Genomic DNA, 27469 nt, shown 5'->3' with positions numbered 1-27469 from the left:
ACAAAACCTTTTGAAAAACCTAGTTTATGTAGTCATACTCATGTGAATTCTGTTTAATAAAATGGTATTTATTAAAACTCTTAGTAGAAACGCCAAAAATTCACATTTTTCATTTTAACGTTAGAGCATCATTTTTTTTTTAAATTTCAATAAGTTTTCCCTGTAGATACTTTTAATAAGATATATTTCATCGTATGAACCATGAGATTCTTTGCAAATGAGAGTTTTTAATAGTTTTTCAGTCGAAACACCAATGCACGGTGAATGGACCCTTTTCAATATTTATGGTTCCTATTACCGTACATTAGTGTTAAAAGCTTGAAATGATTGGGTAGTATTGAATTTATTGTTATGTCGTGATTCAACTACTCCATATTTAATTTTTGAGCGAATATAAAATGGCTTGGACAATACAGTCAAACCTCAGGGTATTATCTGAATTCGATTTCAGCTCAATAATCAGGTGGTCATTTTTCGCAAAGTGCACCTCTTTCGGAAGAATTAGATGCCCATCCAAACACAACGCTTTCTATTATATCCAATGCCTAGCCCGAGAGCGCATTTTTTTTTAGATATTGAGAATACACACCACATTTGCCAACGACTGTGCTGGCTGAGATTTCTATTGTGTGAGCTTTCAATGGGTCGCGACGTTATCAAACGAACGGTTACGAAACACGACACGCTATGTCTAAACCAACATATTATAAAGATCGAATGTACCTCGGATTTTTTCCCGCTAGATATCAGTATTTGGTCTATAATTTCATAACCGGTAGGTTACAAAATATTCTATCGGTGAAATTTTTCCCATACATTTTGTATGGGCTTAAATGTGTTGGAAAACGTGATTTTCATTGATTTTCATAGTCTGTATATGAAAAAATATCTAAAAAGTGGAAAAAATCAAAATTTCATCGATGAAATATTTTAAAACCTTCCGATTATGAAAATATAACCCAATTACTGTACTCTAGCGGAAAAAAATCCGAAGTACATTCGATTTGCATAATCTGCTGGTTTAGACATAGTGTGCATGAGTCCGTTGCTCGATAAATACTTGTTTTTTATATGACTCGTGGTTTACGGCTAACCAGCCGAGTGGAAGTTTGACAACTATTGAAAAAGGACCACGTAATTATTGTGCTGAAATCGAATTCAGGTTAACTTCTGCGTCCATGAGTCCTCTCGTTGCGTAGGGTAACGCGCCCTAACTAGAGGGAGTCGTGAGTTCGATTCTTACCGAGAAGACGTGAAAATTTTTCGCAAAATTTCACATCAATTTGTCTATTTAATCCAATTGGAAAGTATATGTAATGTTTAGTTTTTCGGTAGTTGTCTCCTATAACAGTTTTATTGAAAAATCAATGATTTAGCAATTTTTTAACTTTCTGTGGCTTTCATTGTAAAATAAGGTTTGAATATCTTTAAAATTGAGTGCACACACTACTAGCAACATAGTTGCTGCATCAACAACGTTTCTTCAAGATACTAAAATAAATCATGACGAAAACTATACGCACGGTAAATGGTGCACTAGCGTGTATTGTAAATGGTGACTTAGAACGGTACGAGGTGACCTTAAAATTACATTTGTAAACATAATTTTTGAGTATTTTTTTTTTGTTATGCATCACTAATTTTAGATTTTTCCCTGAACCATGGTATAAATGCACGCTTTGTAGTGGTATTCTAGTTTATTTTAAATGATTTGCTAAAATAATATAATATTTTGAAGTGCAGATTTTTCTTAAATGCACGGTGAAAGGAGGCTCGACGGTAGTTTAATTATTCTGACCATTTTATTGGAATCCCTCTCATCGTAACAACATGCTACTTGAAGGTTTTAAATAAAGAGCTTTTGGTTTATGTGGGATATTATACATTGAGTTTTGGAAGCATTGTGCAAAATGATGAAAAAATAATCTATGACATTTGGTCGAAAAACATTTGGTCGAATGACGTTTGGCCGAAAGGACATTTCGTCGAATGGACAAAATGGTCGAAAAGGTTTAGTTGCAACAGAAAGCATACAATGATATTTGATCGAACCGACATTTCGTGGTCGAATGTAAATATAATGGAAATAAAATTGGCTTCTGAGGTTTTTTTTTTCAAAATTTTAGATAATTTCCAAAAGAGCTTAGAGCCAGGTTCAAATTAAAAAAAAATATTTTCAAAAATTTCGTTTCTTCATTTTTTTTTTAAATCTCGTTTCTTCATTTTTTTATTTCTTTCTGCAGATCCTGCCATAACATTTCCATAGTAGGTTCGCTTGTGCGTTGAAATTGCCTCCTCACGTTTTTAATATGGATCAAAAGTTTAAGATCTTCGTCTATTATCACGAATTCGATTTTTGCTTGAATAATGGCAGCCCTTGAGTTACTGAACAATTTTGCCGAATATGCCATCTTTCTAAATGGTCAGGAGCCTGAAATATTTGCAAAACACAATTTTCAAGCCCACTAGCGCCGCCTGGTAGAAAAATCTTGAAGCTCTTACCAAGAAAAATAATAGTCCTTGAGCTACTGAACAACTTTGCCGAAAATGCCATCTTTCTAAGTGGTTAGGCTCCTGAGATATCTGCAAAACAAAGCTTTCATGCTTACTAGCGCCGCCTGATGGCAAAATATTCTTTGAGTTACTGAACAACTTGGTCGAAAACGCCATCTTTCTAAATGGATATTTGCAAAACAAAAGTTTCATGCACACTAGTGCCACCTAGCGAACAAATTTCGAATTGAATGAGGTATTATCAGATAGCGCTCAACCTCCAGAGCAACTTTACTAAAGGCCCAATGTTTCGAAATTATTTGTATTTTGAAATATATTGATTTCTAATTGTAGTCTACTCGAACCGCATAAAGTGCGTTCATTATTATGTGACTTCTATGTTGCAGTTTTACTTTGTTACAGTTTTACCGCATCATAAAGAGCCATACTGTAAACAAAAACTGTTGAGTATTACACTTAAGAAGATTTTTGAAGAATACATTTTGGTTTGGTATCGATAGGTATCTTTGTTTTGAAATGATAGCATATAAATCACAGCTGTTGTACAAAGTACACAATATACTAAAGACGGCCTTACATCTTCTTCTTCTTTCTGGCGTTACGTCCCTACTGGGACAGAGCCTGCTTCTCAGCTTAGTGTTCTTATGAGCACTTCCACAGTTATTAACTGAGAGCTTACCATGCCAATGACCATTTTTGCATGCGTAATATCGTGTGGCAGGTACGATGATACTCTATGCCCTGGGAAGTCGAGAAAATTTCCAACCCGAAAAGATCCTCGACCGGTGGGATTCGAACCCACGACCCTCAGCTTGGTCTTGCTGAATAGCTGCGCGTTTACCGCTACGGCTATCTGGGCCCCTTACAGTGGACGGCGGCCTTACAGTGGACGTCGAAATACGCGTATCTGTCAAAGGATACAAACTCTAGTAAAATTAAATGGTATAGTACAAATTTTGGGGTTTAAGTTATTCAAAGTTGATCAACTAAATAACACTTTTTTACCTAAGACTGTATTAGTTCGGAAAAAATATCCAAAGATGGCACTAGTTATTTGCTTATATATTGTTCCAGTTATGAGATACAGAGTTGGTTTCTTGGGCAAAACTGATGAACTAGATGAGACTTATTCATAAAACATTATCGGTTCTGAAAACGTTTCCAAGCTGGCACTAGTGGACAAACATTTTATTCACTCACATCTCAGTCCAGCGAACGGAAAGCGGAACCTGTTCTCCAGCATAAATATTAACATGCTTGTTGGCGTAGTGTTGGTCAACTTTAATTCGTTGACAGGTCAGTCGAGATGGTGTAGTTCATTCTGGCTGAACCGATTCCTTTTCCTTTGCCATTCCGCTATCATTGTGTTTGGGTCTTTACTATCGAGTCCAGCAACAATAGACTATTTTGAGAGCATGTGGTGTATCTATCGACAGTAACTCTTTATGTTTCAATTTCCTTATCAGGGAACGTCCACTTCACGCAAAATTTGGCCGAATTTATCCTCCCCCTCTTCCCCCTATATCACACTTTTTTTTTTGAAAAGACTTCAATTTTTGGACGTTTGGGGTGCGGGTTCGGGCCGGGTTCCATGTTTGAAAACCCGAGATTCGACCATCTCTACTAGATATGGACGATACACTTTCAAGATTTTTTTAGATCACCACCATAGACATGTTTGTTTTAGCTGAAATAAGGTTTAATTTATGGGAATACAACTATTGACAACAAATACAGAGCTGTATTTCAATTGTGAGATACATAGGGCGAAAGGTTAAGCAAGCTTCAGCGATTGGTAACTGAAAAATGAAAATTGTTGGAGATTCTGTCTGGGGAATTCTTGCGAAAAAAAAAACGTTTCCGTTCTCACCTGAACAAATGGAATTTTTTTTCACAATTTCATTCGTAATTTATCCATCTTTACCACGCGTTACAAGTTCATTAATTTAAATACCATGCCAATCAACAGATTTTTTTCTGAGGTCGCAGTAGGCAGCGCGAGCGAACTGATGTGTTGAAAATTGATCTGTCACGTTTTTATCGTCTCCGCAAATTATTAGACTCGGCTGGTGCAGTTTTTGAAAAAAGTGTCTGTAGCGGAAAAAAGTCTGTTTATTTTGCACACGTTCTGCTGGGCAGTGCTTCGTTAAAGCCCCAAGTGTCAACATAGACTCTTGTACATTAACATTGAAAAGGTAAGATTTTCATTTACCTAATTTTATATATTTATAAAAATAACCTTTGAATGGTTTGACGCTAAAAGTGCCGACTTACCGTATGTAAAGATAACGTTTTAGAGTACTGATAGGTTTTTTTTGAACTGAGGTTGCATGAATCGCATCACTTACCAAGGCGAATCCTGATAATGCAGCATGATCATCCCTACTTACAAAGCCCTTCCCATGACAACCATGGAGATGCAGAGGTGATCTCGGTATCTAGTAATAATGGTTATCACACTATCATTCCTTCCCTTCCCCGATGACCGTAAGGATGGAGCCGGCGCTGTTATTGACTTTTTAATGTTTACACAGAAAGAAAAATCCATGTAAATTTCAGCGAAAAATCATGCACATAAAGAGAATGCCCGATATGTCGCAAATTTACGTGACACATCGTGTAAAACTACATCAACATCATATAAATTTATGTGAATTGTCGCGTAATCGATTAGAGTCCATGGTAGATTACACGATGTTTAGTGGAAACTTACATGATGTAATTGTAATTTTACACTATGTAACGTGTAAATTTGCGACATATCTGGCATTCCCTTCATGTGCATGATTTCAAGCTAAAATTTGCATGGATTTTTCTTTCTGTGTGGAGTTTTCGAAAGTGTACATTGAAGATGGAAAACTACTCCCAAGCTACATCTCTTGGTGCATTGTGAAACTTCCATTATTTCGATCAATCACGAAGTAGCAACTTCGAATTGTAGGGTCATCAATTCATATAGAGCAAGGTGGGGCAAAAGTTCGACCTTAGTGGTATAATCAAAATTTCCAGGAAAATAATAGCAGATGAAACAAAACAAATACCATACAGCGAACCTTCAACATATTGGCTATAACTTTGCTGAACAAACTTGTGTCAAAATATTTACCCATTTTTAGTTATAACAGTTTCAAAATCGATTGTCTTATTCGAACTTTTGCCCCACCGGTGGGGCAAAAGTTCGAATCTAGTGTGGGGCAAAAGTTCGTTGGCTTAAACACAAAATATCAATACTTTTATGCCAGGCATACTTTATACCAGCCGTAAACTTATGTTTGCCGAAAAATACACACTAAATTTTCATCAAAAAATGCCCAAAACAGGGTTAATTGTAATACACCCAAAAAATAGCAGTTTTTCGCAAAACTAAGTGAAAATGTAAAATTTTTGTGACATTTTTCGCATGATCAGGCAAATTTCACTAAATTTGAAGATAATATGTGGATTTCAGGCAATTCGAAAATTTTTCCGTGAGTTTATACATGGATCGAACTTTTGCCCCGCAGATTCGAACTTTTGCCCCGCTATGGGCCAAAAATTGATTCCAACTATTTATGGAAAAACTAATACACGTCAAAGCATCCTTATGATAGGCCTAGAAACGCCCTTACATAAAATATTGAAAAATATTTTATCTTTATTTGGTTTCATACATCGAAAGTTTGACCAAATATTACAATATTTACGTCGAAAAACAACAAACAGCCATAACTTTTCCAAATCTCAATCGATTTTTATGATATTTGGAGTGGAAGTGTCTTACTTGAATAGCATTCGAACCACCATGACATTTCTAAGTTTTTGATTTGATTTGAGCTAGAAATCTTAAAAAGAAACTCTTGCCCCACTCGAACTTTTGCCCCACTTTACTCTACTTATGCTTTCAACAGCTTTTTTTTTTATTGAAATCGTAATTGTTTCTCACATCTTAGTTTTCCAATTGAATGTGAGTTACTTTTTTGTGGAGAATATTACAAATGCTACACGGAAAAAAATCCGTTGTCGGATTCATGAACAAAAAGTCATGATTTCATAAAATTTTATGTTTCATGCTATCATGACTAAAAGTCATGAAATCGTGACTATTATGCAAGAATTCGTATGCTCAGGGCGTTACACAAATCAAACTGTCACTTTCTTCACCTTAGTTAACGTGTCTCATGGCGATCGGTGATCTTTTCTTGTGAAATTATAAAAAAAAAGTTTTTTTTTTTGAAAAAGTTTCAATTCTTCAGAACATTGTCATCATATCGATGACATTCTTGGTGAAATTCTCGTGAGTTCCCATATTGTTTCACGACACAATCAATGTACTTACTTAATCCTGACTTTGCAGAACCGGACAATGTTTGACTTTGAGCGAAGATTTTACTTGACGATTTTAACTGTTCGGGAGTGATGCATTCCCCACGTCCTATAACAGAGCAGGTCACAAAAAGCCTTCGGCAGCCGGATGTTCCAGTTCAACTTTCCACATCCGCAGAGTTGTTAATGAGTGTTCCATGACTCATGCAATCCACCAGCCCAGAGACCATTTACCAATTCAATTGATGCTCGAAACAACATTTTGCGTACAAACCTAGCCACCGAATGTTCGCGTTCCTGCTAACGATGTCACACTCGTTAGGTTGACATTTGTGAAAAGTTTTCACGGTTTATTACGAAACTATCGGCACAAAAGCAGTAACAATTTTAATCTTTATTTAATTTGTTTACAAATGGCAAATATAAACTGGGATCTTAATTGACGTATAATGTTTCGTTTTCATGAACTGAGTTCATGATTTAGGGATCCTGCTTCATGATTTCATGACTCAACTTGCCACTTTTCAGCACCAAAATTGGAATCATACATGACAGGCATCTGAAAACATGAAAAATGCTTATGTTTTCATGACCTGTGTTCATGATATCAGATCCTGCTTCATGATTTCATGACCGAAATCGCCACTTTTCGTATCAAAAATAGGAATCATAAATGACAGATGACTAAATCCATGAATAGTGCTCATGTTTCCATGAATTTAATTCATGGTTCCAGCATACATGCTTCATGATTTGAGAATTTTAATTGCCATTTTTCTTCGCTAAAAATTGAAAACGTAACGTACAGCCGGCGTTACGGTTAAATGCTTCATGATTTCATGACTTTTGGTCATGGTGTATTTTCATAACATGAAAACACACTTTCCTCCCGAAATCATGACTCTTTCTCCTGTTTTAGAGTGCCGCATTTTTACCCGTGTACGAATGTGTAACATAAGCTATGCCCCTTGCTCTTTTTCCGATAGTTTTCAACATTTATATATCATATTAAAAATTTTAAGACAGTATTTAAATAGAAACAAGCATGCTGAAAACGTGCTAAACTAAAGATGAAGAAGCTTATCTTCTCTATTCCATTCTGTTATATACTACACATTAACCTCCACTGTCTTGAAGAATGAAAACGAAAGTGAAGAGCGATATACTATCGCATCAAGTGCCACTTATAGAATTGCTTATTTATTGAAATGAACTATTGCTACCGTTCAGTATGCAAACAATTCAGCTATATTTAATAATGTGAACTTCATGAAGCAACGCTTTTGCTCTTTTTCCGTCGTGCTTTTCAACCGGAACCAATAAAGCATTACGTTTGCTGAAAACAGCACATTCATACATTGCCATCAATCGATTTTCTGTTATATTCAATCAGATAAATTAAATAAACAAGAATCAAACGGATTTGAAAGGGTGAAGCGAAAACATGTTATTTTAAATAAAAAATAGTATGATAACATGAAAAATAGAAGTACTTTATGAATCGTAAGAAGTTTTGTCACTTGCACCCTTTCGCCGCTTATGAAAACCTCTTTCTGATCAAATATAACCATCAAACGGTTGCTAGCCATTTACTGGCATTCTACGCGTAGCTGTCTTATGCCATGTGTAAACCTTATGGGCAACGAGACAATTATGCGTAGAATGGCACAGTATAAAAGTTTTGCTCCTAGCATATCACAACTGGTTTCTGGGGAAAGGAAAATGCTGGTTCCGGTCGAAGAACACGGCTGAAAGATAGCAACGTATTTGCTCATCGAGGCAATATTGTTTGCATCGAATAAAAAAAAACGATAATAATAATTCGTTCAAACCAATAGGCGAAAATTCGAGTGGCACTTGATGTGATGGCACTTTGCTCTCCACTTTTGCCTTCAACTTGCCACACAGGAGAGGAAAAGTGATTAATGATGTGGAACAAAGAAGAAAAGCTTATTTTTAGCCAATTAAGCACGTTTCTGGAATGACTGTCTTTGGTTGAATTATTGTGTTGTTAATATTTGTAATGGGTTGTAAGTACATTCAAAGAGATTGTTTTGAGTAAAAGTTCTGTTACACAATGTAAGTAAAAATTAATGACTGTTTTGTTTGTAATTATTAATGTAACACGTTTACAACTATAAGCATCTAAATTTTGGTCTCTTCGGCGAACATTTTCGTCTTCAGATGATCTATAAATGCTAAGATTTAACGAGAATTCAAAATATTCAAACTTTTTCAAGAAAAAAGACAATCCTATAAAAGTTAGTCTAATGAACTTGTTTAAAAATACTAATGTCATTAGCTATAAAAGATAGAAACTTAGTTGCTTCGACAATATTGCTTAAAATCTATCCATCGTAAAAAGAAGTCCTAAATTATTTAGTTTTATGTGCTACCTCATCATCAGTCATTAAAAATCTTTCAATGATGAAGTGCGACATTTAAATTCAAACATCGGATCAAACCCGTTGCACTGTTGATGGATTGCTACGGACAAATAAATTTTCGGATGACCAAATTAGATTGACGGTTTATTATCGCCATTCGTTTTATGCATGCCTCTGGGCCACCCAGGGAATGGAGGCCTTCGCCAGTTCTCGTGATAGCGTTGCTATTGAACATTAGCGCTGTTTAAATGGACCGATGGAGCTTTGATCGCGTCGAATGGAACTTTTCTATTTTTTGTTTCGTTCTGGTTGCATATCATAGCAGTCTAGATTTATTGCTACAGCTTCGAATAATCGCAATCTTTATTTATCACTCGCAATTTGGGTACGATGGGAACTAATCGGTCAATCGTTTTGTACGCTCGACGTAATTGGGTAAATGGCACAATAAATTTTATTACATTCCACTGCTATGAACTGTTTTTGATCCGAACGTTTGATTAGTATAAGTTAGTATCACTAACTGATATGTTGATGGAAAACAGTTATCAAAGGTTAACAGAAATGTTTTTGAAGTTGCTATATAACCCATAATGAGCAGGATGGTATGACAAAATAATGACCTGAGTCCTGAGAAAAATTCAGAATAAGATAAAAGTAATGAATTAAGCTCGGCTAAACGTCGACATATTCGTTAATTTACTTAATAATGCAAATTGCTTAATAAAATGTTATGCCAAAGTAAGATAAAATGACTACAACATGCTAGAAGCTTGTTTAAATGCATGATTTCATTGCCACAATCACAATCCCTTTTTGATAATGCGAATAATTATTCATTGTTCATATTTCCAATAGTTTAGTCCTCTTACAATGAACACGAACTAGTTCTCAATTTATTCATTTGTAGCTCTTTTCAAAAGCATACTGAAACGATGAAGCAACAAATGGGTGCGAATAAACCTTTATTTTACATTTATTGGGTTTAAATTCTTCCAGCTGTCGTAGCGAACCATGCAATGAATTTCAAGTTGTATTCACAGCACCACATAATACGCCGGATTTGTTCCCTAATCTCCGAGCACCGACGGAAAGCTATTCAATGTAACAGTACCGTTTCGTTTCTTTTCAATGACGCAATGGAATCTCTCTTCCAACCAGCAACGTACAAATTTTATTTTCTTCCCGTTGGGATCGTATCCCGAAATCCCTGAAAACCATTTATGAATGAATTTCATACGAATCCCAGTACATCCAGGCGGTAGCTCCATTCAGCAGGACGACATCACGTACGTAAATTGCACAACGAATTACGTCAGCTTAGTGGAGTCATTCAATACTGCGGTCCTGGTGTGGTTTAACGCGCGTGGGCACCCCAGACAGCGTGTCCCGTTTTGTATTGATTTGTAGTATGATACTCCCCATGGCAAATCAAACAATTCATGCTATATAAGGTTATCTAACGGAGTCAATTTGGTTCCATTTTTAATAGAACATCGGAGTAAAACGCTCAATGATATGGGCCTATTCACCTCAACTTTTTCCTCTTTCTGGCGTTACGTGACAACTGAGACAGAGGCAGCTTCCCAGCTAAGTTTTCCACGAGTACTTTCACAGTTGTTAATTAAAAACTTTCTTTGAATATTATTGACTGTTTTGGTATTTGTAGACACAATATACTTCTACTCACCGCGAACTCCAGAAAATTTACTATTTCCAAAGATTCAAGTCCCATTCGTCACCTTGAGAACGGTATTAATGAATAGATGCGCGTTTACCCCTGCAGATATTCTGCACCTAGGGGCAAGACTTTAATTATATTAAGGGTATTAGATAGTATTAGATGATATTATTCCTGAAATTATGTTTTTGAAACGTCGGTTTGATCGAGTTAGCTATGATATAGATTTATGTTTTCATGCATGACAACTAGACAACGACTAGACAGAGAACGTGGAATTATTAGAGAAAGAGAACGATAATGTCGAGAGGAATGGTCTAGCTAACGATTGAATTTTAGGCTAAAACCGTCATTACACTACGTTTTGCACCAGTATCCTAATCAGCGCCTCGACTATGCTTTGAATAGAATTCAGGTATTGTACCGGTAACATTCGCTATTGGATAAACACGCACTGATGGCATGGTAGAGAGGAGACAGCTCACTGATAATTGGCATGTTTGCTTTCCATCTTTCTTTAATTCTTGGGTTGTGCACAACGGTCAGATGAACTTATTTTGGTCAAAATCATATTTACTTCATGTTGTTCACTATGAAAAAGGATAATAATACAAAAAATCAATATCAGCTCCTCAACACACAACGATATTTAAGTATTCTACTTTTTAAAATCTGAAACCATCGAGAAATTCCTAGAAATGTTGATGACGTTTACTTGAATTTCGACGCTTTTTCACGCTCTACCCTCCGAATGTGTTGGTTTTCCAAAGACAGTTGGTGACAGGTTCCCTTGACTTTTGGGAGCTCGCAATCTAAGCCAGCTGTCTCCTCTCTCTCAGGTTAAAACTATAAATTTGTTTTAAGGATATTAGATGTATTAGAGGTATTAATCCCGGTATTAGGAAGTATCTTGCCCCCAGTTCTCTACGCTTTGTTAATGCTCTAAAATTAATCCAATTCAAAACAAATGGTAAAAGCATGACAATGGGCCTTCCTTAGTCGAGTGGTTGGGTCCGCCTCTAAAAAGCAAAGCCATGCTGAAGGTGTCTGGGTTCGATTCCCGGTTTGTTCCAGGATTTTTTTTTTCATAATCATGATTCTTCATAAACGTAACATCCACAACGACAACACTAAGCGGCACATTTTACTTCAACTTATCCGCATCGATCACCCACAATTCAAAGCGATAAATTTGTAGTGTGGTGAAGTACGGGGCTCTCAATTAGAAGGCTCTTGGTTCGATTCTCGTTCTAGCAAATATTTTTTTTCTTGTTTTCATTAGATCCGAAATGGATGCGCGAGTCATGATTTTCGAGAATTCGATGCATGATTTCGAGCACTCAGTCACAAAAACATAACACTTGTGTTGCGTTACGACAACCTGGCTCATGATAGCGTGAGTCCAAATCATGGTGTATTTTCGTAAGATGAAAAAAACACGGGAATCATGATACCCGGGTGCATAATCATGATTTTGGAATTCTGATTTCTACCCGTGTATTTACACCCTTCATGGAGATTTACATCTCAGCGAAGGCGCGCCACTTATCAAACGTAATCGATATAACTCAGAGCAATTATTTGTCTATGTAAAAGAAATCTAGTCCTTTCAATGTTTCGTTTTTAGTTTAGTCCCAGAACAATAGAAAAAGGGGCTTTGTACTAGCAACAAAACCGAATCAAGCAAAATTTGTGTAAGCATTCACGTGAGTTCTCATTCCGTAACGCATCGTGAAAAGGTGATCTACTCGCGTTACTCGTACTGTATATTTATAGAAGTCATATCGAAGATCATCAGGTAGGGTATAGGATACCCGACTAAGGGTACATAACAAAATTATATCAGCATATGTTATTATGTTATAAGTTTTTTTTCGAACATAGGTTGTTACAAACTTGATGCAGGATGTTGTTAAAATAACTAAAATTATAACAAAAAGTGTATGAATAGTAACAAACATAACAAAATGTGTTTTAATTCTATCAAAAACATATCAAACCAAATTATAATGTTTGATACAAAGCATCAAAATTATAATACTGTTCGATATATTATAATATTGTATACTATTGAAATGCATGACTATCTATTTATTTTGTTATAAAGTTGTTAAAAATGAACAAAAAAATATCTTATAGGGAAATAAAACACATTATGTTATATTTCTGTTTTAGTATGTTCTATAGATAACGGAGTTTAACAAAATTATATCATAATATGATATGCATATCATATTCTGATAAAATTTAATTATATTTTTGTTACAAGCCTCTAGTTGGGTAGGCTACGTAGGCCTCCCTTATTCTAGGGTGGTGTTCCTTTGCCTATTAGTAAAGGTGTTCCTTTGCCTAGTAGTAAAGTCCACGACTATAAAGCAAAGCCATGATGAAGGTGTCTGGGTTTGATTCCCGGTCGGTCTTGAATCTTTTCCTAATAGAAAATTCTTTAACTTCTCTGGGTATAGAATAGTATTGTGTCTGCCACAAGATATATGAATGTGAAAATTGCATATGTAATTGACACAAGAAAGATCTCGACTAACATAAGTGGAAGTACTTACTTAAAAGAACACGAAGCTGAGTTGCAGGCTCTCCTCGTTAAATTACATTCGAATAGTTGTTATAAAAGATTTAAAGCGACGTAAATTTACCAATCGTCTCATTTCATATACGTTCTAACTTAATTCTGAATGTTATTTTGTGCGATTTTTAAGGCACAAGTGATGTGTAGCCAGGTACCTATGATTTTTTCACGATAGCAACTTTCTGTATCTAATTTTTCATTGAAAATGAAATACCCAGACAACCAAAATGTACGTATATCGAAATCACCTGGAGGCTTTATATGTGCAACATTTCACTTATAAGATGTCGCGGAAAGGCCTTCTACGTACAAAAGTGGAGGCGATATGCGTGCATATATTATGTGACGAATAATAACATGCAATGGGAGTGTATAAATATTCTACCGAACTAACCTGTGATCGTATGCGACTTAACTTATGATAACAAATGTTGATTTGACAGCTGTACGGATCCGACTTACTTTATGCGAGTGTACGAGACGAAACAAAATGTACAAATGAACTCAGAAAAGAAGTGTTTTATGCGATGAAACTCATCAATCTGACGAGTTTATCCACGGTGTTTTGCGGGTTTGATGTGATTAGTATGAATAAACGAGTTGCAACGTGAACTTTCATGCGATATCTGGTTGTCTGGGTATGGATTTTGTAGATTTTAATCTTGTGAAATCCTTCTCAAAATGGAAAATTATTTTTCATAGATTTTTGTGTTTTCAATTAACCCGTAGGCTACGGGGCTGACACACAAAATTCAAATTACTCGTATTTGAGCACTCTCAATATTTTTCAATGATATTTTGAGGATTGCTTCACTATTAGTTGTAGTTTTATGCGTAATGGAAAAGCATACATTCATAGTATTGTTGACAAAGTTATTCCAGAACATTACTGGGTCAGGTAGGGTAAAAATCACATAAACTTCCTCTTAGAACTCATTTATCATTTGGAAACTGTTTTCATACAAGAAGTGTAGAGACCAGTTATTTGTAATAAGTTACGATGCACCAGGGGCTTTTTAAATATATAATTACCCGACTAAGGGTACATAACAAAATTATATCAGCACATGTTATTATATTATAAGGTTTTTTCGAACATAGGTTGTTACAAACTTGATGCAGGATGTTGTTAAAATAACTAAAATTATAACAAAAAGTGTATGAATAGTAACATAAACATAACAAAATGTGTTTTAATTCTATCAAAAACATATCAAATCAAGTTATAATGTTTGATACAAAGTATCAAAATTATAATACTGTTCAATATACGATAATATTGTATATTATTGAGATGCATAACTATCTATTTATTTTGATATAAAGTTGTTAGAAATGAACAAAAATATATCTTATAGGGAAATAAAACACATTATGTTATATTTTTGTTTTATTATGTTTTGCGGATAACGGAGCCTAACAAAATTATATCATAATATGATATGCATATCATATTCTGATAAAATTGTATTATATTTTTGTTACAAGCCTCTAGTCGGGTAACCTACAATAATACTAAGGCCTCCAGAACATTATGAAGTTTTAGCCATTATCTACACAAGTTCATAAATTATTTTATGCGGGTAATGTCTAATTTTATTGCTTTAAAGAACTCATCAAGCCTTAACAGACTTGTCCCCAAACTTTGAAAAGATATTGGATATTAGAAGTCATCCAAATCGACCTGGAGTTCAGGTCCTTATGATCTACCAAATCTACTACAGTCTATACTCACCCAATTCTTGTGAAACATTCTCATTCCTACCCATAAAGCTTCATATGGCTCGGAAAGTGTACTACTATGAAGACTGTTACTCTTAAGGTCTTCAGAACACACTGAAGTAGTGGGCAAAAATTGCAGTATACAGCTTGACGTTTTGATCAAACATGTTTTTGATGTATCTATAATTGTTCATAAAATTCCATTGTAGGCCAAAAAAAAGTTTATGAGCTTATTGGTTTTAGTATGATTTTTAAATTACTCTGATGACAAGATTTAGAATATCTACAATGTAGACTGAAAAGATACAAACTTGAAATAGTATATGAGTTTCTGTCAAGCCTACAGCTGGAAATGTCGATAAAGCAATTAATCAACTTTACTAAATCTTATTAACTCCCTAGCTTACTCATCTACTCTTTCTTTCACTTACTCATTTATTTTCTCACCATGTCACATACAGAAAATTTTGCTTTCCATCCCAAAGTATAAAATCATATTTCCTCACTTGTCCACATGTGGCTCCGCTAAGCTTATGTCACATGAGCCTTCATTAAGTGCTTCAATATAGTCTTCAGCATATACATCCTCTATATTCGGTACCATAGCACATAATACATCACTACTATCATTTTGAATGTTAATTCATCCAAAACCCCGTATTTTTTGGCATAACAGTTCCACTTTGAATTTCGTAGCAAAATTTACTTTTTCCCATAATAGAAACTCTTGATGCTAGTGAACACGTTATACGAATTATTGCAAAAATTTCATTTAGATTTATCGCAAATAAGGGCTATACGACACATGTATGTTCTATAATCTTCAACAGCGTTTTTTTGGTCGCATACATATTTGAGAACATGGGACAGTTATGCGTATAACGGCAGTACACTTTTCGAGCAATACGAAGCTTTATGGATAGGAATAAGAATGTTTCACGAGGATTGGGTGAGTATAGACTGTAGTAGATTTGGTAAATCATAAGGACCTGAACTTCAGGTCGATTTGGATGACTTCTAATATCCAATATCTTGTCAAAACTTGTGAACACGTCTGTTCAGGCTTAATGAGTTCTTTAAAGCGCTAAACGTAGGCATTAATCGCTTAAAATAATGTATATACCTAGGTAGATCATGGTCAAAACTTCGGTGTGCTTCGTGAAGCCCAAGCAGGACAGTTCGGTTTTGCGTCGTCCGATAGATTTTGCTCACGATTTCGCGCGTGTTTGCGTCGCTGGAGATTTTTTTCCTGCTTTGGAGCGTCTTGCTGGGTAGTGCTTCGTGAAGCCCAAGCAGGACAGTTCGGTTTTGCGTCGTCCGATAGATTTTGCTCACGGTTTCGCGCGTGTTTGCGTCGCTGGAGATTTGTTTCCTGCTTTGGAGCGTCTTGCTGGGTAGTGCTTCGTGAAGCCCAAGCAGGACAGTTCGGTTTTGCGTCGTCCGATAGATTTTGCTCACGGTTTCGCGCGTGTTTGCGTCGCTGGAGATTTGTTTCGTGCTTTGGAGCGTCTTGCTGGGTAGTGCTTCGTGAAGCCCAAGCAGGACAGTTCGGTTTTGCGTCGTCCGATAGATTTTGCTCACGGTTTCGCGCGTGTTTGCGTCGCTGGAGATTTTTTTTACTGCTTTGGAGCGTCTTGCTGGGTAGTGCTTCGTGAAGCCCAAACAGTTCGATTTTGCGTCGTCCGATAGATTTTGCTCACGGTTCCGCGCGTGTTTGCGTCGCTGGAGATTTTTTTTTCCTGCTTTGGAGCGTCTTGCTGGGTAGTGCTTCGTGAAGCCCAAGCAGGACAGTTCGGTTTTGCGTCGTCCGATAGATTTTGCTCACGGTTTCGCGCGTGTTTGCGACGCTGGAGATTTGTTTCCTGCTTTGGAGCGTCTTGCTGGGTAGTGCTTCGTGAAGCCCAAGCAGGACAGTTCGGTTTTGCGTCGTCCGATAGATTTTGCTCACGGTTTCGCGCGTGTTTGCGTCGCTGGAGATTTTTTTTCCTGCTTTGGAGCGTCTTGCTGGGTAGTGCTTCGTGAAGCCCAAACAGTTCGATTTTGCGTCGTCCGATAGATTTTGCTCACGGTTTCGCGCGTGTTTGCGTCGCTGGAGATTTGTTTCCTGCTTTGGAGCGTCTTGCTGGGTAGTGCTTCGTGAAGCCCAAACAGTTCGATTTTGCGTCGTCCGATAGATTTTGCTCACGGTTCCGCGCGTGTTTGCGTCGCTGGAGATTTTTTTTCCTGCTTTGGAGCGTCTTGCTGGGTAGTGCTTCGTGAAGCCCAAGCAGGACAGTTCGGTTTTGCGTCGTCCGATAGATTTTGCTCACGGTTTCGCGCGTGTTTGCGTCGCTGGAGATTTGTTTCCTGCTTTGGAGCGTCTTGCTGGGTAGTGCTTCGTGAAGCCCAAGCAGGACAGTTCGGTTTTGCGTCGTCCGATAGATTTTGCTCACGGTTTCGCGCGTGTTTGCGTCGCTGGAGATTTGTTTCCTGCTTTGGAGCGTCTTGCTGGGTAGTGCTTCGTGAAGCCCAAGCAGGACAGTTCGGTTTTGCGTCGTCCGATAGATTTTGCTCACGGTTTCGCGCGTGTTTGCGTCGCTGGAGATTTGTTTCCTGCTTTGGAGCGTCTTGCTGGGTAGTGCTTCGTGAAGCCCAAGCAGGACAGTTCGGTTTTGCGTCGTCCGATAGATTTTGCTCACGGTTTCGCGCGTGTTTGCGTCGCTGGAGATTTTTTTTCCTGCTTTGGAGCGTCTTGCTGGGTAGTGCTTCGTGAAGCCCAAACAGTTCGATTTTGCGTCGTCCGATAGATTTTGCTCACGGTTCCGCGCGTGTTTGCGTCGCTGGAGATTTTTTTTCCTGCTTTGGAGCGTCTTGCTGGGTAGTGCTTCGTGAAGCCCAAGCAGGACAGTTCGGTTTTGCGTCGTCCGATAGATTTTGCTCACGGTTTTGCGCGTGTTTTCGTCGCCGGAGTTTTTTTTTTCCTGTTTCGGAGCGGAGTGGCTATTGAGCAAACATATTACTGCACAATCGACAAGCATTTCGCGAAATACTATTTATACTATAAATAAACTATTGTTTTCTCTTTTTCAAAAGATTAAATTGAGAACACTTAAACAACAAATGTTTATGGTCTATCGCCAGCTTTCTAGGCGAATCCTGACAATATACCCGAGCAACACACATGTTATTATTGTGTATTATCAACTCATATATGACTAGTTTTGGTCATATGTCATTTTATAATACACAATTATAACATGTGTGTTGCTGGGGTACCTTCCTCAACCTCCAACTCCGTAGCACTTATGAGGGTGTCGCTGAGTCGGTGGCCTCTCATTAAGTAAGTGCTACATCACCATTTCCTTCCCCCATCCCAAGTTGCGGTAAAGATGTGCGGGGCCGGGAATAGTGATATTCATGCTTTTAGTATTCTTGTTTATGATTTGAACAAGGTATACTCCCCTGCCTTGTTCCTGAAAGTAGTCAGGATGAGATCATTAAAAAGAAACATGAATGTTGCTAGTATCCAATCTACGAAGTATACCGTAACTACGCTAACGCTAACGCTAACGCTGGGTAGATCATGGTCAAAACTTCATAATTTTCTGGAGGCCTCAGCATTATTCTAGGTTAATTATACATTTCTAAATCCCCTTGTGCATCGTAACTTATTTCAAATAACTGGTCCGTAAACTTCTTGAAATGAAAACATTTAGTTTGCAAATGATGCATGAGTTCTAAAAAGAAGTTTATGTGATTTTTACCCTACCTGACCTAGAACTGTTCTGGAATAACTTTGTCAACAATACTTCGAATGTATACTTTTCCATTACTCATGAAACTACAACTAATAGTGAAGCAATACTCAAAATTTCATTAAAAATTATTGAGTTATGCTTTAATACGAGCAGTTTGAATTTTGTATGTCAGCCCCGTAGCCTACGGGTTAAAAATATTCAAATGTGAATATTCGGTTATTAGTAGTTTTCCTCTGGATAACGTGTTCCTTTATACTCTCGTGAAGCATCGGATTTTACACAACAGCGATATCTATTCCGACATTGATGTTTCAGTTCTGTGCTTCTTCTTTCTACATACTTATGGAGACGCATGGTTGCTCATTCTGGCTCGTAGACAATTTTGAATGACAAAGAAATGCATCCTCTTCTATGTTTTCAATGCTCTACACAAAATCAATAAACTATAGAAAACTATCATGTACACATCCATCGTAAAGGAAATGCGTTGTATTACGTTTTTTTTTTCATACGCGGTTTGAAACAGATAGATTACCCGAAACATGGTTTGGGGGCAACAGGTCGAACTCAACTTTGTGAAAATGTGTGAACGTATATTTCAGTAAGTCCGTTCATGAAATATTATCATAAAAATCACCAGATCAAAACATTCCGTTTGACGTGTCTCTGGTTTGTTTTGTACGTTTCTCCCTTTCATAATGGAGGGAAAAAACAACAACCATCATTCCAGGAACAAACATGCTTGGAAAAGTCGGCTAACGAGCCAAAGGATTCGTGTGAGTAACATGTTGCAATGAAGTCGACAAAATTGTTATGCCTTTTCTATATTTTTTCCTACTGCTTCAACTCTATAGCATTCCGCAATTGAAAGATATCGTATAGAGCACATGAAAATTTATGTTTCTGACGGAAATCTCTGGTGGCTCACCGAAGGACGATTGAATGAATCGTTAGCTGCTGTAATATCACATTGCGAACCACATATACCAGACAATAGATTTTGATTGCGGGTGTGCCGGTCTGTTATCGCGTTTGTCTAGATGATTTTCAATAATGTGACCAATTTCGCGATAAAAATAGGCGTTTTCCGAATGGACGGGTAAACCGGAAGAAAGTGGTATGTCTGCTGTTATCGCATGAATTACTGAGATCCGGAAGTCCATTAGCAAGGATGATGGATTGCTGTAACCTTGATCTTGCAGTAGACTGATAACTTGTTGAACAAAATGAAGTGTTGGGATTTCTTGATAAGCAAAACAATCAAAACATAACATAATCAGTTCGTTACTGGACGAAACCGGTTAAAGATTCGCAAACTCGCACAATACCATGCTTGCATCAATAGTTTATTACCATTTCAATTTAGTAAGGACTGTGTAATTGACATATATTGATGTTGATTTTCGTATACTTTGAAATTCGCAGAAGGTTTAAAATGCAGTTTGTGTTACCATTAAAGTCTTCATTGTCCTATATTGTTGGCACATTGACTAAAATTTCCCATTGTTTGTGAGAATATTTTGAATTTTTGTTGAAAATAATCAGAAAATCATGTTATGAAGTTCATTACAAAAAAAAATAGAAAGTAAGCGTGAGTGGCGTTAATTAATTCTGAAACTTATTCTCGAATTACAATGATATTTAAAGGATATAAATAAGACTATTGAAAATGTTACGAATCATTGAATTTTTCATATTAAGTTCTTCACAGTCCATATGATGTAGTATCCTATATAAGCGTATGACGATGAAAAAAGCGTTCAACCTGTTGCTATCCGCTCTTTTTTGTTAGTCGCCTTTGCCTCTATCCACATCGGTTTTTATATGATATGTACAATAGAGAATGCCATATAATTAGCGAACGGATGGCTGGTCTGAGAATATTTGATAACCCTTATAACTGCAGTTTTAACGACCGCTGCTATAATTATATTAATGCTCATGATCGTTAGGCTAAATTATTTTTCTCTTGAATCGCACACCCACTGTTGAAATCATTCCTATAGGGCGATAAATGGTGTCGGGTTGTGCTTTCATTTGACTGAACTAGGATGGACTGTGGGGGGCACATCAATGGGCTCCTAGCCAAACTCTACACCAGTGATGGCGATAAAGACGACGAGGCAGTAGAATTTTCCTAGGAGGGGGAACATGGCCAAAATACATCCATGGAGTGAAATTGAGCACATGAAAGAATTGTTTTGGAATGTCATTTCTACGAACGTCAGTTTCACGAATGTCAGTTCCCCGAAGAAGTGTTTGCACGCATAATTGTCATATATTCATACATTTAAGGGTGGTAAAAAAATAGGTCATAGAATATGCAACCATTTTATTCATTCAATTGGTGGTTCTTTCGAATCCCACCGTCCCATAGAAGTCTAGTTTTCTAACGTGTTCTACCAAATTTATCATAATCGAAACTTGTCAAATCTGGGCCACTGTGCGTCCTTGGCACAGTCGAGAATGCCAGAATATCTCCTTCTTATGTTTAATAATCGTTCTTACTAGTTCATCACTCTGCCATTGAAGATTATTCCTGAATTATTTAACTGCATCATTTTTTGGGGAAACGGTTGATTCGAGGAAATAGCATTTGAGAAAGTGTTGATTCAGAGAACTGACTTTCGGAAAAAGTAGCACAACTCCATATGTATTATGAATTGAAGTGATTGTCCAACATTTCCCAGAATGCAATATCCCAGAATGATGTTTTCCCAAATAAATTAGTTCCCCAGAATCCATTTTCTCGAATGTACCATTTTCCCGAAATAAGTTGTGATGTACTCTACATACTGAAGCAATTCATGATTTTTCTGCCAAAACTTGTTCAATAGAGTGACGCAAATTTTAAAATTTAGGCACTCCTCCGCTTAAACATTGTTAATTATGGTAAATAGCATCCTCCAAAAGTTTAATGTAATCCAACCTTTTGTACTATTATAAAATAAAGTTATAATCACATTTAAAAATGTTACAAAAATAGTAGGGTGCCAAAAATGAAACAAACCAAAATCGGATTATGGCAAAAACGGAATCCCACTGTAATACAAATTGATGAGCAGGAAAACGATTGGACCCTAACTCGCAGTTATTCAGCAAGACCATATTGAAGATCTTTTTGGGTTGGGAATGTTCTAGAATTTCTAGGCTATCTTCGTGTTTTGTCACACATCATACGCGTGTAAACATTACCAATTGGCAAATACATCGCTCAGAAAATGCAACGTAATGGCAGAAAACGGAAGATAAAGAAGTATGAAACTTGTCGATCAATCTCGATGAATATCAAACTACAGAACAAACATTATATTTTTTGTATATATATTTCATATTTTTGAGAAAGTAGTGCAGTAAGTTTAAAAACAATTGTTAACAGTATTCTGCGAACTTTTTAACCCTAAAGTAATAATAGTAATTGTAATGTACGTGTCACCAACAATATTTGGAGAATTTGTTTCTCATTACCTAAAAAATACAATAAGAAATCATCGCTACAAATATCATGCCAAAGTAGAATTTCACTATTTTATGATAATCTTGTAGTTATTTGGAAGAGCAATAAAACATTTCATTGTTTTAATAAATTATTTTAAAGCATAATCAACTCTATGCTTCAACATAATTAATACAAGTGTTTGTGATAATAATCATATTATAGTAAAAACCTATGCGTTCTACAATTTCGTAAACCTCACGTACAAGAATATTTTAAAATCCATGGTTCATTGTTGTTCGTCTCAATCTAACGAAATCTCAAGTTTTGTTGCACCAAACATATGGAATTAGAGTGATTCAAATGGATAGGGTAATGATTGATGATGACAATGTCTTTTGAAAAACAAAAATCAATATTTTATAACAACTACCGAAAAGCTAAACATTACATATAATTTTGGATTAGACGGACAAATTGATGTGAAGATTTGTGAGAAAGTTACACGTCTTCTCAGTGAGAATCAAACTCACGACTCCCCGATCTCTAGTTGGGGCGCGTTACCACTACGCCATGAGAGGACTCATGAACGCAGAAGTTAACCTTTACGTTACCGGCCTCCGACAAGGCATTTTCAAATGGCTGCCATTTTGTCAATTCCCATTCGATTTTTTTGAAACCACTGTCAGTTTACTTTAAAAAGGTTTCAGTTATTTGTCATAAATGGAGAATGCTGAATTCAGAACCATGCCGGAGATATTCCGGATTGTAGTGGGGTCACGAGGGTGCCAAATTCGGGAAATGTGATTATTCATTTATTTATTGCAGTTACAACACTAAAGTTTTTATGTAAAACGTGAGATAATGGTCGATTGTCATCATTTCAACATAATTTGAATGAGTGGACCGTTCCGGAACATCGTAGCCGGTTCCGCCAGGGCCAGTTTGGGGACATTTCCGTATCATGTCCAAAACATACTGTGCGACGTCTCAATCTTCATGAATTCGGGAGAACATATCAATAAAGGAAGAATAAACTAAATTTCAATGGATTTGGCCACTCCAGAGCACCTGACACAGGTTCCGCCAGGGCCTCTTTGAGGACATTTCCGTTTTTTGTCGGAAACATACCGTGCGACGTATCAATCTTCGTGAATTCAAGAGAACATGTGAATAAAAGAAGAAAAAACCCGGTAAAAACAGATGTGGCCACTCCAGATCTCCTGGCACAGGTTCCACGAGGGCCTATTTGGGGACATTTCCGTTTTATGTCCAAAACTTACTGTGTGACGTATCAATCTTCTTGAATTTGGGAGAACATGTCAATAAAGGAAGAATAAACTAAATATCCATAGATGTGGCCACTCCACAGCACCTGACACAGGTTCCGCCAGGGCCTCTTTGAGGACATTTCCGTTTTTTGACGGAAACATACCGTGCGACGTATCAATCTTCGTGAATTCGAGAGAACATGTCAATAAAAGAAGAAAAACTCCGGTAAAAACAGATGTGGCCACTCCAGATCCTGGCACAGGTTCCACGAGGGCCTATTTGGGGACATTTCCGTTTTATGTCCAAAACATACCGTGCGGCGTCTCAATCTTCTTGAATTCAGAAGAACATGTCAATAAAGGAAGAGTAAACTAAATATCCATAGATTTGGCTACTCCAGAGCACCTGACACAGGTTCCGCCAGGGCCTCTTTGAGGACATTTCCGTTTTTTGTTGGAAACATACCGTGCGACGTATCAATCTTCGTGAATTCGAGAGAACATGTCAATAAAAGAAGAAAAGGCTCGGTACGAACAGATGTGGCCACTCCAGATCTCCTGGCACAGGTTCCACGATGGTTTTCTGGGGAACATTTCCATTTTATATCCAAAAACATACCGTGCGACATCTCAATCTTAAATAATTTTAAATAACTTGTCAATAAATAAAAAATAACACGGTAATAAAAGATTTGGCCACTCCAGAGCTTCTGGCACAGGTTCCATAAGGTCTTCTTTGGGGATATTTCTACTTTTGTCCCAATCTTTGTGAACTGTAAAAAAGCATGTCAATAATGGAAGAATCAACTTATTAGCATGTGATGTGGCCACTCCATAGCTCCAAGCACAGGTTCCACCAGGGCCTCCTTGGAGATATTTCTGTTTTATATCCATAACAAACCATGTGACGTGCCAATCTTCGTGAATTCGAAAGAACATGTCAATTAATGAAGCATGAACTCGGTATCAACTAGTTAGGTCACTCCTAAGTACCTGGTACTGGTTCCGCCAAGGCTTCTTAGGGGACATTTCAGTTTCATGTCCAAAACATATTGTGTAACGTTTCAATCTTCATGAATTCGACAGAACATGTCAAATAATGAGGAATAGACCCACGGGTAAAGCATAATGAAAATTCTGAAAAGTATTCAAATAAATCTAGGATAAAATACATACAAACTGATGTGGCTTCTCTGTCAGTCTTAGGCAGGATCTTTCTGAACAGATGTTTACCACGATTTTTGGAAAACCTGTTATGCAGATCTTCATGAATACGCCATGGCAGGAATGCACTGAGCAACTAGTTAAAACTCAGCAGAAAGCTGAGAAGAAAACTAACAAGGAATCCACCAGAACTTTGTTTAGAACATTATCAGAAATCCAACAAGAATCCTAAAAAGGTTTTAGCTAGAATGTTACCAAGACTCTATTGTAAACTTCGAAGAAAATTTTCTATTAATTACTCAATAAATTTGATGATAAAAACTTAAAAAGAATTCGCTTTTAATACACCATAAAAACATTCTTATGATTTATGAAATCCCTTTGGCTTACTGACCTTTGGCATATTTACTGCCAATAATTGTTTTGACGGTATAAAAAAAGAACCAAACGTCAGTTCCGCTTACTAATGAATGGAGGAATTCCACGTGCAACAGAATAAAAGTTTTGCTTAGATGTATGTTAAGGATTTCATCAGAAATTAAACAATAATCTAGCCAGAAATTATCTAATTTGGAACCCTTTCGAGATTTCATCTATTACCCGCAAAGGGTTTTCCTACAGATTAGTGTTCGGTCCATCAATTGTGTCGCTTGCCGCCCCTACGGGGGAGAGCGATGCAATAGAAATCAGACGTGTCCGGTTCGCGCAGTGCGAAGAAAAAGTGGTGTAATCCAGTCATAAATGTTTGGTCCATCGATTGCTTGCATCCGCTGGAGCGAGCGATGGGACCGACAACACCGACTAACCCAATGTACTTTTCAAGACAATAGTGGAGATGCAGAGGTATATTCAGTCTTTGAACTCTCGATTCGTGCTCCTTGAGAATGGTTCGCTAATCCCAAGCCCCATTCATTAAATCTCTGTACATCTTCGACTGCTCTGGTCAATCACGGAGTGCAACTATGAAGCGGTCATCTATGCTTGAGCTCATGCTCATTAACCGCAAAGGTTTTACTTACAAATTCTTCATGCATTTTTTTGTTTTTTCAATTTTTGGTGCTTAAAACTCAATAAACCAGTTCATTCGCCCAAATTCAAATTGTATTGCTCTGGAGTGGACAAATCTTCTTTTATTGACATGTTCTCTCGAATTCACGAAGATTGATACGTCGCACGGTATGTTTCCAACAAAAAAACGAAAATGTCCTCAAAGAGGCCCTGTGTCAGGTGCTGTGGAGTGGCCACATCTATGGATATTTAGTTTATTCTTCCTTTATTGACATGTTCTTCCAAATTCAAGAAGATTGAGACGTCGCACAGTATGTTTGGACAAAAAACGGAAATGTCCCCAAATAGGCCCTCGTGGAGCCTGTGCCAGGAGATCTGGAGTAGCCACATCTGTTTTTACCGGATTTCATCTTCTTTTATTCACATGTTCTCTCGAATTCACGAAAATTGATACATCGCACGGAATGTTTCCGACAAAAAACGGAAATGTCCTCGAAGAGGCCCTGGCCGAACCTGTGTCAGGTGCTCTGGAGTGGCCAAATCCATTGAAATTTAGTTTATTCTTCCTTTATTGACATGTTCTCCCGAATTCATGAAGATTGAGACGTCGCACGGTATGTTTTGGACATGAAACGGAAATGTCCCCAAACTGGCCCTGACGGAACCGGATACGATGTTCCGGAACGGTTCACTTATTCAAATTATGTTGAAATGATGACAATCGACCATTATCTCACGTTTTACATAAAAACTTTAGTGTTGTAGCTGAAATAAATGAAAAAATAATCACATTTCCCGAATTTGGCACCCTCGTGACCCCAGTACAATCCGGAATATCTCCGGCATGGTTCCGAATTCAGCATCCTCCATTTATGACAAATAACTAAAACCTTTTTTAAGTAAACTGACGGTGGTTTCAAAAAAATCGAATGGGAATTGACGAAATGGCAGCCATTTGAAAATGCCTTGTCGGAGGCCGGTAACGTAAAGGTTAACCTGAATTCGATTTCAGCTCAATAATTACGTGGTCCTTTTGATTCTACCCCATTACCCCGAATGCCATTTCCCCGAATGCCACCACCCCGAATTCCATTACCCCGAATGTACCATTACCCCGAATTCCATCACCCCGAATGCTATTTCCCCGAATTTACAATTATCTTCACATGATGCTTTTGATGACATTTCAACACGATATAGGAATTCGGGGTAATGTCATTCGGGGTGATGGGTCGTTCGGGGTTTTGGAATTCGGGGTAATGGCGTTCGGGTTAATGTCATTCGGGGTAATGGGATTCGGGGTAATGGGGTAGAATCGGTCCTTTTTCGCAAAGTGCACCTCTTTCGGAAGAATTAGATGCCCATCCAAACACAACGCTTTCTATATATATCCAATGCCTAGCCCGAGAGCGCATTGTTTTTTAGGTATAGGAATAGCACACTACACTAGCCAACAACTGCGCTGGCTGAGGTTTCTATTGTGTGTCATAAAATCCATGGAACATTGCGCATATGCAAATTCTAGTCATAGTTCGAAGGTTATTTTTTGTTTGTATTGTTAACAAATTTAATAAAATATTGCATTTTTTTTTAAAGCCATCAAACATGTTCTGCAAACTTGTTTCAATCAACACGAGAAATTTCCAAACATGAAGTTGATATC

General features: G+C 37.2%; 1 protein-coding gene across 11 annotated transcripts in view; it reads left to right on the top strand.

Moving 5' to 3' along the window:
* The window catches only part of LOC5570905 (cGMP-dependent 3',5'-cyclic phosphodiesterase), a 181183-nt gene that overhangs the window by 96212 nt on the left and 57502 nt on the right, over positions 1-27469 (top strand). The gene's annotated exons all lie outside the window — the stretch shown is intronic.

This window comes from Aedes aegypti, chromosome 2 (assembly GCF_002204515.2).
Source record: "Aedes aegypti strain LVP_AGWG chromosome 2, AaegL5.0 Primary Assembly, whole genome shotgun sequence".
Taxonomy (NCBI): Eukaryota; Metazoa; Arthropoda; class Insecta; order Diptera; family Culicidae; genus Aedes; species Aedes aegypti.
Note: the sequence above shows the minus strand (reverse complement) of the source record. Positions and strands in the feature narration are given on the sequence as shown.